The sequence below is a fragment of the Jaculus jaculus genome, chromosome 10 (assembly GCF_020740685.1).
Source record: "Jaculus jaculus isolate mJacJac1 chromosome 10, mJacJac1.mat.Y.cur, whole genome shotgun sequence".
Classification (NCBI taxonomy): domain Eukaryota; kingdom Metazoa; phylum Chordata; class Mammalia; order Rodentia; family Dipodidae; genus Jaculus; species Jaculus jaculus.
The window spans coordinates 95616071-95617036 of record NC_059111.1 but is presented as its reverse complement, the minus strand read 5'-3'; positions in this window follow the sequence as shown (position 1 = coordinate 95617036).

The following is a 966-nucleotide window of genomic DNA, read 5'->3' as shown; positions in this document are numbered from 1 at the left end:
AGAACCTCAGGAAATTCTAATGCACTCGAAAATTGTGAACCGCTGCCTTTAAAGGGTGAGTGCGGGGCTGGAGAGATGGCTTAGCGGTTAAGCGCTCGCCTGTGAAGCCTAAGGACCCTGGTTCGAGGCTCGGTTCCCCAGGTCCCACGTTAGCCAGATGCACAAGGGGGCGCATGCGTCTGGAGTTCGTTTGCAGAGGCTGGAAGCCCTGACGTGCCCATTCTCTCTCTCTCCCTCTATCTGTCTTTCTCTCTATGTCTGTCGCTCTCAACTAAATAAATAAATAATGAACAACAACAACAAAAAAGTGAGTGCGAACGAGAATTAAGACAACTAGAATGGTTAGTTAAAATGAAACCGTTCAATTCATTAAGGAGCACTCACCTGAGGTGGGTCCCCTGCTGTAACAGGGCAATAACTTGTGTCCTGGGGCCTCGACGGTGACATAACATAAAGCAATAAGCTTACTGTGATAGTCTTTTCTTTAGACTGTATCTTTTTGCTCTTGCAAAAGCCAGATAAGACAGGTTTTGATATTCCCATATTTGCCCACTTAGCGTAGAACACAGAGACCTAGCCTAAGCGTGGAGAAGCCAAGATTTAACTAAAATTTCTGGGCTCGCGACTTTTTTTTCCTCCCACCACGCCACTATATTTTCTTAGAAGCCACTTTAGAAAAATGTCTGCATTCACTCAGCTCAGAACGCTTGTTTCAGATACCAGAAAACCTCTAACAGGGCCCGTAGCTCTGGCGTAGCAGCGAGTTTGTAGTGACAAGAGACGGTCTTGAGACACTGACAGTATCGAAACTTCATTTCCCAAAAGCCCGCGGGGCACCTGATCTCGCGAGACTTAAGGAACCACGGTCCAGTCTCTCCCCTCCCCAACCTTGACGTAAGGGCGCGCGGCATGCTGGGACGTGTAGTCTAATTGGGACACGAACGCCCCCTCGGATGAATGGGGACG